This window comes from Diorhabda sublineata, chromosome 2, assembly GCF_026230105.1.
Source record: "Diorhabda sublineata isolate icDioSubl1.1 chromosome 2, icDioSubl1.1, whole genome shotgun sequence".
Taxonomy (NCBI): domain Eukaryota; kingdom Metazoa; phylum Arthropoda; class Insecta; order Coleoptera; family Chrysomelidae; genus Diorhabda; species Diorhabda sublineata.
The window spans coordinates 2,881,766-2,897,516 of NC_079475.1; the positions used below are offsets into that span (position 1 = coordinate 2,881,766).

At 30.0% G+C, this 15,751-nt stretch overlaps 1 protein-coding gene across 4 annotated transcripts in view; it reads right to left on the bottom strand.

Annotated features, from left to right (window-relative positions):
- Positions 1–15,751, bottom strand: part of LOC130452685 (homer protein homolog 2) — a 54,589-nt gene that overhangs the window by 37,448 nt on the left and 1,390 nt on the right. The gene's annotated exons all lie outside the window — the stretch shown is intronic.

Here is a 15,751-nt window from a genome sequence, read left to right on the forward strand (position 1 = left end):
CTGTCTAAGGTCGAAACTTTCCATCTCCACCCCTCTCCATTTTATGGTCATTTTTGTTATATTTTCTTATTTTTTTGGCCAGAAAAAATTTAACTAGAGGGTTCGAACTTCGCATGCAAGTAGGGGTGAGGTTGAAGAATTGTCTTTCTCAAGTTCACAGTTTTCTTCTTCAGTTCCTCTAGCACAACATTTTTTGTCATTATATAATTTTTTCTTTGTTGTCAATTGGAATTGAACAAGAGGGTTCGAGACCACCGGGTCTATTGAAATTAGATTCGAGAGAGAGAGTTAACTTGTGAAATAAAAAGTTATTGAGGAATAGCAATTTTCCATATAAAGAAATAAGATTGAGAATTGATATTTCCAAGAAATTCATTTTATGGAAAGATTTGTTTGTGTATTAGTTAAATTCTTCATTCGACGAAAAATTCGACTTTCGTGATGGAGCTCTGCTGCTCTCGGCTTTTTTTTATTTTCAACTGATAGAAATCAGTGTTTTTAATTCTATGCAAAAAAGATATTAATTATATATTACACAGTATGACATTGAAGCCCGCTACATGAACTACGAGGGTTGCATATCATATTTTTTCCTTTCGTACTATTTGTCCTCAGATTAGGATCGAAAATTTGAATGAAATTTAATTGACAGTTTTTCTTATACCAAGTATTAGTATATCACGCATTAAGTTTTCGTCTTCCATGTCTATGTAACTAAAGCAACAAATGATTCAATCTGCCATAGAAGAATTGCCAAGAATTTACCAGTCATCAACGTTGTGAAGTCGATGGTCCATGTCATGAACATCCATTAATATGAGAAGAGAAATTGATATTAATATTTTTAATATTCATTGTAATTTAAAAAATATTTGACTCTCTCGAATTCGGGATTGTTGGAGTAATGCAAAGAACTTCAAACAAAAATTATTTTTCATTATAAAAATACACGCCCTGAGCCGTTGCTCAATCATTTGAAATCTTAACCTAACCTAACCAGCCAGAATTTGATGGACCATCCGCCCTATAGTCTGATTTGGCATTCAAAGCCCTGAATATCAAAAACAAACGGAGTTAACATTTTCAGAAGCAGAATAAACCTTTTCTACTCTCGATTTTGGAGTTACATCAGTTGGAGTGGAAAAGTCCCTCAAAAATTAGTTCAGATGCATTGAGAAGTGGTTAACTTAATAAAAAATATTTTGAAAAACAATACAAGTAGATAGACCACAAATATAAATATCGACTAAATCGAACTACTTTCAATACTATCCCCCCTGATTGGTATCTGTGAACATCGAACTATCGGAACGTTTGTCGGTTTTCTCCCTTCCTCATCGACCATTATATGCTAGTTGCCGATTTAACATTTATCAGTTCGGAAATGGTGTAATTTTATATATTTAGGCTTCTAAATGTTCTTGATTTTACACATTCACATACAATTCAGTTAACCAAAGAGACTTTTTGTGGGGACAATAAGAACAATGATATTGGGTGGGTACTTTATAATAAATAGCTCGTTACATTAAAGTCATATTATTATAATTTCTAGTTCCTTTTTGCTTTGTCTTGCCTCGCCTTCTCCAGAGCCGGAATTCTAGGAGGTGTGTACGAGGAAAGTTATGGCGGAATTAGCGGTGGACTCAAGTTACACGGAGGAAACGGAGGTGGTCATTATGATGGGGGACATACAGATTATTATGTAAGTACTTGAATAAAAGTGATGAATATTTACAGGACAAAAATTTGTATGGATTTTTATGTAGGTGCACAACCGAAGAAATATTAGGTTTGTAATTTAGTTTACATACACGGATATGCCACTAATAGAAAAAACTCCTAAAAATAATTCTTTATCTTCAGTTAAATCAGACTCGAAGTACTCGTATTGATATGATACGAAAAGATGTACCGTTAAAATATCCTGTTGGTATGGCTAGATAGCAATTTATACGGAAGGTGTGCAAATCGGCATATCTTGATATTAAGGCATTAATGTAACAGTAACCCAGAAAACTAAGGATTATATCATCATCCGCGATTATATCAAGGATAAATATACACTCAGAGATAAACGTCATTTGTTGGATTTTTTAATATAAAATAAAGCCGAAAAACATCCGTTCTCAAGCCGTTCCCTCAATGTGGAAGCGACATTTATTTCGAAAAGTTGGTACGTGGCAAGGATATCTTATTGAAATTAAATGTATGGTCGATTAATACTCGAGTTTAATGGTTACTAACCGGAAAGTTTACTAGCTGATGATAAACTCGCTTGGTGTCATCGTTAGCTATCTACTAAATGGATTGCTAAAGACTTATACCTTCATAGTTGCTTAAAAATTAGCTGCGATTATCTCATGCCTTATTTAGCTTAAATCTGGGTCTTATAGTATGAGCGGCAGATTTAATTTATAATTCGTTTGACTTTAGCCCTCAAATGTTTCAAACTCATTTCTTGAAACTATTGGTTTTCATCAAGTTCACAAAAAGGCGATGGAAAACTTTATAATTTAATATTGTGTTGCAGTAATATATGTCCAGGTACTTTGTTTGATGTTGATAAATTATTCATGGCATGGGTCAAATTAATATTTGTGAGAAAACAAAACAAAAACGAATACTCGCTAGCTAGTTAGCTTCTGATAAGTACCATGAAATGATTCATTACTATCCTACGAGCTGGCTTCCCTAGCTTGATATCAGTTAATAGGAAATGGTCAATATCTTTGCTGCTGACTAGTATTCAGAATTGTCTAATATTCTAAAAAAGCATTTCAACCACATACTAACTTTCACTGCACAAATTCATATGGCATTTTAGTTTCTGAAGCATCAAAAAGATGCATATTTGGACTATCTTAAACAATTAATTTAACCAATTAATAAAGGACTAAATCATCAAAGATGCCCGTAACTATAAGAAGTAATATACCCCATATAAAAAAAAATAAAAAAAGTATCTATTGTTTCATACTAGAACTAAATTTAATAGATGAACATAGCATGGTGTGATTTGGTTCAATTTGGTGGTGATTTGGTTATTGAAAAGCATACCATTTTTGTTGCAGGAAAGCCCGAACTATAGATTCAATTACGCAGTACACGATCCCCATACGGGTGACGAAAAACAACAATACGAAGAAAGGAATGGAGACGACGTTAAAGGTAGCTATTCCCTTAGAGAAGCGGACGGTACTACAAGAATTGTTGAATATCAAGCTGATAAACATAATGGATTTAATGCTGTTGTACACAAAGTTGGTCAACCTAAACCACAGTTTGAAAGCTACGGATCCATTGGAGAACATCACTATTGAATAGGAAGAAATATTTCTCAAAAGTTGTAATTTACAAATAACGAGAAATTTGCAATTAATTCATCAGTTATTTGTACGAAATTACTCTAGCATAAAGTATTTCAAGTATTTTAATATAAATTCCTTGATTTGGTTTTAAGCCTGTGTTATATTGGTTGGCGTCAAATACTAATCTAACATCTGTAATCATTCATAATATATTAAAAAACGTATAATTGGTAGGATTGCCGATAGACAATTTAAAGTCATTGTCTTTTTCTCAAAAATGTCTCGTTTGGTCTGAAAAAATCGGGACGATAAAAATTATTGTCATTACAAAACATTGCATTGGTCCTAATTGACTAAAAATATTGTTCAATTTTTCAATCATCATATTGAGTTCAATATTGAATATTAAGTAGAGACTTTTTTAAACTAAATTTTCTCAATACGCATTTTCAAAATATATCTAGGTAAAAAATGAAAAATTCTGATTCCCCTTTATTATATCGTATTATTTATAAAAAACCTTTGCTGACAGTTTCAATTTAAAGAATTTTATAACTAACTTGAGAACACTAACGAGAAAGTAACTTATATTCAAAATGAATCTTAATTAGAATAGTATTGGGATTACATTATACATAATTCTAATATCACCGATTTTATATTGACGACACGACTTACAAAATGTGATAACATATTAGTGGGGCTTTTGAATAGAGCCATAAATGTGCAATAAAGTAATTTTATTCTTAAAAACTATAAAATTATGTTTTGTAATGATGTATTTTTATGTTTTTTGTATAATAAAGAACTAAAGCAATTTTGAGTATTTCTTTTCATTTCAAACCGCTTCTATCGCCACTTGACAACTTGGTTATATACATGCTACTACTACAAATTAGACCAGACATACTTTCGTGAAGTGACATATTACTTACTATAGGGTGGGTTACTTTGCATTAAGGTAACGAGCTCTAAAGAACCTCAGTGTGGTATCCCTAGCGTGTTTGAGATTTAAACAAGAAAAAGTGTGCCATTTAAACGGTGGATAAAGAAACTATATGAGCAACTTATTTAAATGCATATCATATAGAGTATAAGTTATTTCTTAAAATATAAATATATATAGCCCATTTCCTAAAGTCATCAATTTACAGATAAGAGGACAAGAGGTTATGGAGTACTTTAGAAGAAGTTTTTTAGTATCAAATCAAAGTTTTACAAATATCAAATTGTACGAGTAACATATCTTAGTTGCTCCAAGTGGCACTCGTGCGATTAGCAAATATGATAATTTTTCCAATGATTTTTTTAAGTCTGTAATATGGTTAATGAATATTAGAAAGATAATTAGTCCCAGAACTGAACAACCTTAAGGGACACCACTACTGATTGATATATTCACAGATATATTTTCGTTATATCTAAACAAGTTGTCTATGAGGTAAGATTTGTACCATTCGAAAAAAGTACCACTAATGCTATACAATCACAATTTTTTCATTAACATAGGATTCTCAAAAATCTCAAAGCATGATGTGTTGAAGAATTTATTTTTAAGAACTGTTAGGTAAAAAGCTGTGATGTTACAACGTTATACGAGAAATGGCAAAAACATATTATAACTAACAGAATTTATAGACACTTCGAGGAAAATAACATCTTGGCGAAAGAACAGAAAGGTTGCAGAAGAGATCTTTAGGGTGCAAAGAACAACTTGCAGTGAACTCTGTGATACTTCAACAAGAACAAAAAGATTCACTATAGTTATAAAAGTAACAGAAAACATCGTGTTCATCATTAAGATTTATAATTATAATGTGATAGTGGCAAAGAGAGTATTTGTTTTGTATTTTTATAATTTTGAATATACATACATCACACAATTCACGTCTTAATATTTTAATTTCGAATTATATACAATAATTATATAACAATATTTTTTAGAATGATTACAATATTATACTAATGTTAGAATACAATGTTAGAATAATATAGACATTTTGCTCTTGAACCATACAAAAATAGCAATGACCACCCCCAAATTAAACGTTAGTTATTTATATCGACTGCAGAGCAGATTTCATATTTATGCCACGAGTCAATTTGAATATTGATTTTTGAAGCTTATGAATTTGATAATTTTGTTAAAAGAAAATAAATTTCAACACGCCACAATCAACAGTGAATTAATTCCGTTTTAATTTTGGGATTTCCAGCAAAAAAATACCGAAGTGCACTCTACTTAATATGTATTCCGAGCTTTGGAATATTATGTATTTATCATCGTGGACTCAAATTATGATCAAAATAGAATCGTAAATTATGTATAACATATTAAAAATTACATACACTAATTAATCGAAAATTGTGGTTTTATGAATTTTCTCTTTTAAAACAATATTAGATTCAATCTATTCAAAAATCAATATTGACACTTGACTTAAATATAGAGCTTTGTTGATTCCTGTTGCTACTTAAATGGTCGCGATAGATGACAGTGAATTTTCATTGGTTAGACCATCAATGACATTGAAGCCTCTTATAGGTTAGATTACGGATGATATTCAATTTTTATAGGTTATAATAGCTTAAATTCTTATGACGGAATAGATAATTTCTTTTTCAAAATTTAATTGTTATGCATATATTACGGGTATTTTGTTTTTTGGTAGATGCTTTCAGTTGTCAATACTTTGACAGCTGCATAATCCATAGAACGACCTTCTTATAATTTGCTGTCACTTTTATGAGAGGTTATCCGATTGGTGAATGACCTCTTAAGATTGACAAGTTTATTTTGTTTCACAATTTTAACAAGGAATTTCATAAACTAAGTTAGTTAATTTATAAGTTGGTGTTCTATCTTTGATTTTAGTAGGCAGATTGAAGTGTCAAATTTGGTTTTTAAGCTATCTTCAAATTATATTGTTTAAAAATTAAGTTTTGGAGTAATGGATTTTATTTATGGTAAGGGTGCGTAAAAAGACAGCATTATGATAATTAGAATTGCTCTCTCGTCCGATGTCTAAGTCACTCTCAAATGTATTATACAGAATTCATTCCAAATAATATGAGTTTTCCTAAAAAATATTGTTAAGTATTTCAAAATTCTTCTGTTTGATTAAGTTAATCTTGGTGTTACGTGGGTGACATGAATGATAATCGATTATTTTAATAAAGACCGAAATAGGTCGAGGCATCATTTTTTCACTTACTTTTTGAAAATAAAAAAAAGATATATAATCATGACAATTTTTAAGACAAAAAAATATATGCTTGTTGATAAATTGATTTGATTTTAGGTTTCTATTAATTGTAGTGGCTTTTTAATAAAAATTACTGATGACGTTTTGAATTAATATCAATCTTTATCTCAAAATATGTTGAACGGCTTCAAAGTTTTCATTGCTTGTCTGAACTCCAACACATAAAGAAATGCGATATACTTTTTAAATATATGCTATAAAAATTCATTGAGCGTATTTTGCATCATACCTCGTAGTTTTGTATACTGCTGTCAATAATAATAGAGTATGACATTCTCGCATCGATAATCAACGAAGAAAATTTATAGAACAAAGTGTACGCATTAGCTTATTCTATTTACGCTGTCATACCATTAATTTATATGTTCCGATATTTCAGAATATACCAGATTGCAAATAGGAAATATAGAAATTAAAAAATTGCGCAAAAAAGGAAGAATTACAATATCTATCGACCAAACTCTCTCTACCGGGTTGTAAATTGATATTGTAAGCTAAATTTCTATTTTTCTACCCGGAGTTTATATTCAAATATTTACGCAATTCACACGCAAAATATCAAATAGATATTAGAAATTGAGGAAACCACATAAAATGGTTTATTATATCATTTATTCTGTAAAAACATTGTAGTCTCTTTCACCGCGAAGCGTCATGATGCGTACATGTATATAATAACTGCTATTAATTAGTTGTATAAACGGATCGTCTTGAATTTAGGTCTGTTTTGAGAACAAATTGTCAATTTCGTTGTCTAGAAGGGATAAATTTAAACCATCTACATACTTTTTAATGAAAAATAGCTTGAATGGTAAAACAGATATAACAAAGTTTAATATCCAGTGTGATTGATTACACTGATCAAGAACATTTAAACTTTGTTTGTCACACGAAAACTTATACCAAATTTTGAATGTACTATTACCACCAAATAATAATAGATCAGGTTTCTTTGTGATATCAAGACATATATTTTTATAAAAAGTACAAAAAATCACTAACACTAAATATTCCTTAATGTACAATAAATAGCTATGATTTTCGTGAATTTTTAGCTTCTGGTAGATCCCTTTTAAGTCTCTAACAGTAATTTGCTAGCCTTCCTGGACTTTGTTTTCCTTGATAGAGCTTTTCTATTAAGGAAATGTCCTGATGAAATCTTTCGCCTTCTTCGTCACTCACAGCACCCAAATTCTCGGGAAAGAAATCCAGATGAGAGTGCAGGATATTTATTTTTAAAAATATATTTAATCCCAAAGCTTTATATGAAATGATATGCCTATTGATTGAGTCTTTGCAATTTTCCGCTTTGGGTTTCCTAGGAACTTTTGGACAACATTCACAAAACATTTCCAGGCGACTTTTTACAGATCATTCATCTTTCCATCAAAGTTTGCATCATTTATTAATTCCCGTATTTGTCGCCGAGTATGAGGAATTTGTCTTTCAGCAATCTTCACACAAAATTTTTCATCAGGGCGAGCTTTATATGCAACGGGGTTCACTAAGGAATGATCTGGAGTACGTGATCCACGCTTCGGCTATACTCTCTTTATCTGTCTCTGCCGTCCCTTTCGCAAATGAAACCGTATTAAATTTGTTCAAGACGAAACTTCATGTTCTCGTAAATCCATTTCATCTCAGAAACATGAGCAACCGGCACAACGGAAGCAACACTGCTATCAAGCTAATTTTGAGGTGTCAATTAACAATCACCAGTGACTTGGATCATATTCAAAATTGAATAAATTCATTACTACAGGAATGTTATTACAATAGACTAATTCCGGTAATCCATTTAGATGCATTAATATATCAAAAGGTCTAAGAAATAAGAAATTGAAGAATTATATATATATATATATATATATATATATATATATATATATATATATATATATATATATATATAGTATATAGTATATATATATATAAATATATATATATATATATATACTTATGTGTTCATCATTGGAATATTGTTTAATTGAGTATTGTGGCGACTTGAAATTTATTTTCTTTTAACAAATTATGAAACTTATAAGAAATCAATATCAAATTGACTAGGGAAATAAATATGGATTTAATTTTGCATTGCACTTTCTTTATTTTATAGCATTTTACATTTTCTTTTAATATCCTCTTAGTACTTTTTATTTTATTGTCATAATCATACTCATTTTTGGTAAGTAGTCATCACTACTAATTATCATTTGCCTTGCAAAGTTAACATCTTTAACTAATATCAGTCAATAGTAAACTATTGACTTCTCATTTATTATTTTATCTATAATTCTGTCTCTATTATAATTTTTTGTTTCTTCAACTTCCTAATCCATACATCTTTTTAATCCCTCATTATGTTTACGCACTCTACCATTAATTTCCTCCTATAATTTGAAAAATTTCTTCTTCTCTTCCTTGCATCCTCATTTATCCCATATGCAACTAAAATAAACAATATTTCCCCATCTGATAATTCCATTTTCATTCTCATTATTTCTTTGTTTATATATTTCTCGCTTTTCATGTCTTTTAATCTATCTGGTGCAATTACTATTCTTACTTCACCTGTCACCAAGGGACTAATATTCAAACTCGTCTTGATTATTACAAGTTTCTCTAATGAATCTCTTTATTGAATCTCTTCTTGAATCTGTCTCAAACTGAATGAACATATCGTTATTTCGCTCTGTCTTCGTTCCAGTTAATATTTGAAAATGATAAATGTTATTATTAAAACAAAATAAAGCTGACTCGCTATTATTTTATACACTAAATAAATAACTAATATTTATGATAGACAAATATGTATTATTCAATAACTAGATCAATAATAATTTGAAATGAAATAGTATATACAAGGGTAGCAACAAATATATAGACCAATTGACTTCAACCTGGCCAGTAATAAATTGCATTCGAATAAAAAGGTCCATGCCCATAATCAAATATATTGTATAATTTTGTGTGTGCCCAAATAAGAAGTAATTAGTACTATGGTTTTATACCAAAATATCAATACATCAAAGAGTAACTAACATTTAAGACACTAAATCACCGGGTTTTGATAACAACAATGTTTGAAAGTAAATTGTCTCTTACTTTTGTGAAAATTGCCTTTGATTTTGGAAAACTTATTGTTAATTTTTAAAAGTATTTTTGGCTCATAAATAACTACTCGCTTTAAATTAACAAATGTGCAAAAAAGGTATATTTCATGATGATTTGTCTTCATTTTAGGTCTCTTTCCATAGAAAATCAGTTTAAATAATGTGTTATTTTGAAAAAACTTCTATACCAAATAAAATAGTGTATCAAAAACATATGGAATTTCAAAGAAAAAATTTAACATCATCATAAAAAACTTCAATTCACAATCGAAATAGAACAAAATAATAAAATTAATTTTCTTGGTGTCACATTATATGAAATGAAAAATAACATAACAACAGAATGCTACACAAAACCAATTTGGTCCTCAAGATATTTGAAGTTCAATTCATGTCATCCTATATCACAAAAAAGATTAGTGATCATTAGTTTGGATGATAGATCTATCCAGCTGTAAGATCCTGAATTTATGAAAAATTATAAACAACATATTCAAAAACAGGATAAATAGATACTATAATCAACTAAGAAACAAAACAGGAATAAACCATATGTACAGGGACTTTCACAACAATCACCAAATTATTTCAATAAATATGATATTAGAATAAGTCATAAGTAAGTTATCGAGATATTTCACTAAACTAAAATCTAAAACACTAAAAAACAAAAGAAGTAAAATTATACATCAAATACCTTGTAATGATTGTGAAGCTGCCAACATAAGGCAGGCAACTCAGTACTTAGAAAATAGACTAAGAGGTCATCGATATGATAAAAAAGATAAAACCGCATTAAAGAACCACGAAATATCAAAAAAACATAAATTCAATCATCAAGATTAAAAAATGCTTGAAACGGAATCAAATACATGAAAAAGGGAATTTTGTAACATCAAGACGAAGTATCACGAAAAACATATAAAAAGGTCTAAAAAGTAAAATGTTTAAGAAAAAAAGACATAGATAAATATTAAACATCTTATATCTTGATCTATAGGTTTTAGTACATATGTAACATTTTCTGGTAACAATACAAGTATAATGTGTTTCAGATTAGTAACAGTCAGAGCTCAGGCAGGACATTTATATCTAAAAGTAGAACTTTCTTGTTTAATTTTTATTTAGCATGACAGTTTTTTAATTATCTTTCAGAATCTTCTGATGTCATATATGTCTTCATATTGTGTACATATGTTAAGGGCAATAAGTTTGTCATATAAGGGGATCTGTGTTCTTGTCAATGTAGTCAGTGTGTTATTTAAAATTGTGTCATTATGAAAGCTTCAAATAGTATGCAAGGTTTACCAGTAGGACGTACATATTTTCCATAATATTAACATTGAATCAAGAAAAATATTCATTTACCCTACTATTATTATGACCATATATTTATAAATAGTGAGATATCAAATTTTCACCAAAAAATTAGTGAAAATTCAAACCAATTTTTGAAATTGTACTATTTTTTATTATGAACTAGCGTTCCCGTCGCAGCTTCGCCAGCGATATGTTTCCGTTCAAATTAATATTATTAAATAAGTTATAACATCTTCCAACACGAAACGTTCGAATAAAGAACTTATGGAGGCATTATGGGCATAATTGTACGGGAACTATATGAAAAATGCTTTTGAATTGAACCTGATATTGACAGTGGCGCCATCCGTGGAAAATTGACGTACCCATTATTCTTCTTTCTTCTTTAAAACATAATTCTACTACTCAGAAACCTCCGTGGGCTCATGTACGCCCACGCTTTGCTAAAGATCATCATATGATCAAATGCATATTTTTACGATTTTTTAAAATACATACAGACTTAACTTCTTTTTTTTCTGTCAATCTTATGATAATTGATTTTTTGGAGGTTATAAATTATCGATTATTTCTATAGTTTTTTGTATGTGAGATATCTGTAAGCGTGATATTTTTGTTTGGTAGAACATCGACTTTAATGTCGATGGTTGTGAAGCGTTATTTAAAGAAATGGATATGTTAGAAAAACAGTTTAAAAATGACAGAAATGTTTTATAAAATGGCGCCACTGTCACTCCAATTAATTTCATATATTGTCATTCTGATAGCAACCGTACGTCTTCACCTTTGAATTTTTCAGTCCAAATTGTTACCTCAATAACATTGTTTATTATTTTTTTGACCGTTGCAAAGTGGTGGTGGAATTAATTATGTTTCAAAGAATGATGGATACGCCAAAAATTTTAAAAATATTTTGATAGAGAGTGAAAGTAGTTGAAACATTTCAAAAATTATTCTGATGGTAAATGTGGTATGTAAAATATATCAAAAGAAGAGAAGAGCGTGATGTCAATCGACCATTTTGTTGATATTAAATCTCCGATTTCTACTAATCACCATTCAGAGGAGATGTAATTCAATATTCATCGAGGCATAGCCAGAAAAGTAGTTAGTAATGTTAAGTTTCAAAATTATTTCAGAGGTCAATAGTACGAATTGTTTATAGATATTATATATGGATATTTCGATTGGAAGTAAAAGTCATTAAGTAACAAAATAAAAATTTTTCAGAAGCAAAAAAAAACGGGGATACGCTCATTAAAAATAGGAAAATGATAAATCTTTCAAAATTTCCACTCAATTCCTTTTTTAAAACTAATTTTAAATTATCTTACCTTTTTTTAAATTAATACTTGACTCATAGTGGACGAAAATTTAATTTTCGCACTTAATGTGTTTTACCTCCCAACAATATTTTAAGTATGTTAGTTGGTGTTAGTGAAATAAAATATAATTTTTTTATAATCTTTTTATTTACAGAGAGAAATGTTTCACAAATATTTTGTAATCAGAGAAAAACACTAAATAAATATAATATCATATTTTTTAAGGTCAAAATTACTCGAGAGTCTATTCTTCATCGCTTGTATCATCTATACAAGATTCTGAAGCTCTTCCATCTGAAGTTTCTAGAGACGGTATATTTCTATACCACTGCTGGACTTCCTCTGGAATGACTCCTTTGTCACAAAGTTGGATCAAGTCTTTTTTCTTTGCTTTATTTAACTTTAATTGGACACTATAGGCAGGGACGAGAGCTGGGAAACAGTTGCCATTGCTTCGTGGTATTTTACGATTTGATGAGCTATTAATATCTAACGCCTTGTAGTCGTCTTTGTGGCTGTACTTATAAAATGTTTTGTTTGGTTCTGTTTTAAAAAATTCCATACATTTGATTTTTAGCCAATTAACCTTGTTTCCTTCTATTTTAATTTTTTTTTATTTTTTATGACTGGGGTTTCCTAAATCTAAGAAATCTGCATACTTCAGCTCAAAGCATTTGTAGGGTGTTGTATTTTTTCCTGTTCTGGCTCCTTCAAATATTCGTTTATAATCATTCATCTTAAATATTTCTTGACTTTTCATTTTCCTTTCTATATTGGAATGCATGGAATCACATTCCATGTAAGAATGGCCAGATTCCAAAAATTTATGTTCAATCACCTCTAAATGGCTTGATTTCACAACGGTATAAAGAAGAGCAGCGACGACTTTCTGTTTGCGATTTTGGCCTGAGCAGGTGTCAGAAAATAATAATAATATCCCAGGGGGTAACATGGATATAAATTTCATTATAATAGATCCAATTTCATTAGAGCCTCTTTTCCCATTTATTTCATTCCAAAAGAAACAACTTCCTTCTTTGTTGTTGCTTTCAAAGAAAGTCAAGTTATACACTGAAATTTTTCGGCTATAATAAAATTGGGAAACCGCAGATGTTGCTGCATTACTTTTTGTAGATCAAATGTAAAGGTTTGAAAGCTGCTATCAAATTCTACACGCTCTTTGTCCTTACTTTTGGCTTCTTGGCAAACTGTTTTCCTTTCTATGTGAGCATTGTAGGATTCCTCCAGATTTTCACCTAAACAGTTTTCTTTTTTAGCAAGATTGTATTTGCTGCTTAACATGCATTTATCTTTTTTGGGCTCAAAAAAGGAATAATTAAATTCTGTACAAAAGATTTTTCTATACTGATGAATGCTAACAGTATTTATATTTTTGTCTATACATTGAGGAAATATTTAAATCGCCAGATAAATACTTTTTCTCACTATTTTTTCTGGTGTAGTGAGATTCCACAGTAGGAAAAGAATTTAAGTGTTCTTTGACATAATCTATTTCAATAGGCTGGGTTTTGTTGGGTGGAGGCTTTCTTCCCCTTTTGTCTATCCCACCAAATATCCCTGAAGGTGTGATAGCAGAAAGTGCTTTATTAATGGGACCATTGGAAATACAAAGAGTTGCTTGAAAAAATGAGCTGCAAACCCTGAACTCCCCTTTGCTATTTTTGAGAAAATATTCCCCTGATTCACTTCAAGACTTAGAAGCTTTTACAAATCTTCTAGCTGGTGGGACTATTTTAACATATTTAACTATGAAATCTTTTTGTCTATTATAATCAAACGCCCAAAATATTCGACAGCTTTCAAGTCAGTCTTGTTTGGAAAAATGATCACTGCATTTAAATCTACATTTGCAATTAATGTTTTTCGGTACCTTGGCTGAGCGTTCACCACACCTTGTGACATAAGGAAGACCTTCAGCTCTCATTTTCTTTGCTGTATTGCACTTCCAGGTTTCAGGATTGGCTTTATTCTATTGGCTTCTTTTTTTCTTTTGGCTACTGATTTCTAATGTTGGAGTTGTCATTTCCTATAAGTCATATAAAAACAATTAGTTATTATTGTTTGTGAAGCAAATCATAACGGATACTTTATAAAAGAAAAACATACTTCAGTATTTTCTAGATCAGTAAACTCATCTGACTAAACATCAAGAGTTGAATTTGAAGGAGAAGGTACATGCTCTGACCCAGAATCTAAGAGCAGGTTATCTATTTCGTCTTCATTGAGGGCAATGTTTTTCTAAATTTAAAAAATAATAATTATTGTTTTAATAATACAGATCATTTTATTAATTTCAAGAATAATAAGTAATGCACATGTAGAGAAAAAGCTTACCGTGATTGCAGTGTTTTCAATCATAAACTCCTGGTTTCCATTGTTGTTTCCATTCTCATCTAATGATTCCTTTTCCTTATTATTAATTTCATTAGACTTGCACAAAGCAACTAGCTTCTTACCGCGACTGGTCATTTTTAAGTGATTACAATGCACTTTTAACGAACAAAATAAACACAACAATGTTTTTATTGGGATAACCCATAACTCACTTGTAGTTAACAGGTTGAATTGGATAGAGAGATATGTAGTTCCAAAGAAAACCGCTAGGGGAAAATTCACCAAGTGCCCTAACCTACAGAAACCATGTAATGGTAAAATTCATCAAGTGACTATGATGAACTTTAACTTTTACGAAACTTCTCAAATAGTGAATTTTCTCATTCTCTGATTTGCATTTATAGCAGTTATATTCACTTAGTGACTTTTCATATTTATGGGAAATGATTACATCAACACAATGACTTTTTCTCTAATTTGTAAAAAATTGCATTTAGTGACTTTTACCTCCAAGCAGACGATATATGTATGAATTGTGAAGAAGTCTTTGCCAGCTATATTATGAGCGGTTTCTTATTGGGAACTTGGCAAGGAAACACCAAAGTGGACTAACTTTAATATATTTTCCTAGCTTTCCAATATGTATTCATCATCTGGGAAATAATTAATTAAGATTTCCAGTGATTTTTGATATTGTTAATGCTTATAAAAATTTTTAAACTCATAGAATTCAAAATTCAATATTCAAATTGACATTGATAGAAATATTTCTATTCTATAGCGGCGCTCTTTGATGTTGTTTTCAGTTTGGGCCACAAGGTCAAACGAGGGTTGTTAAACCTCTTTGATGAGACGTAATAATGTCAAAAACTAGTCAGTGGTTACAAACCCCTCCTTGCAACTGCAAGCCATTAGGGATGTTTATATCGACAAAAAGGTTGATTGACATCTTCAGAGGAGATGTGATTCAATATTTGTTGAGGCATTAGTTGTTTTCTTATTTGAAGAACAGCAGAATATATAGAATATATATATATATATATATATATATATATATATAT